This window comes from Myotis davidii, unplaced genomic scaffold (genome assembly GCF_000327345.1).
Source record: "Myotis davidii unplaced genomic scaffold, ASM32734v1 scaffold472, whole genome shotgun sequence".
NCBI classification, from domain to species: Eukaryota; Metazoa; Chordata; class Mammalia; order Chiroptera; family Vespertilionidae; genus Myotis; species Myotis davidii.
The window spans coordinates 858,831-859,159 of record NW_006283774.1 but is presented as its reverse complement, the minus strand read 5'-3'; positions in this window follow the sequence as shown (position 1 = coordinate 859,159).

Sequence of the window (329 nt, the reverse complement as noted above, 5' to 3'; positions counted from 1 at the left end):
GGATGCCACCATCCCTGTGCCAATATGGGGGGTGGAGGGAGGGGTGCAGAAGGGCCTAGGCTCTGCCAGCCGGGGTCAGCAGGGACCCCTGGCCAGGACTGAGCCCCACACCCCCCACTGGGGCACTGGGGCCGGACCGTCTCCTCTCGGGGAAAACGCACACAAACCCACCTCAGGGAGCTGTGGGGGGGGCAGCCCAGCTGGTGGGAGAGACAGACAGTGAGGTGGGGTCCCCGGGCTGCACCCCGTGTGCCCCCAGCAGGCACGAAGCTACCTTCCAACTCCGCCCCCACGCCCACTGCGCCTCAGCCAGGCCCGGGGCTGGGCAG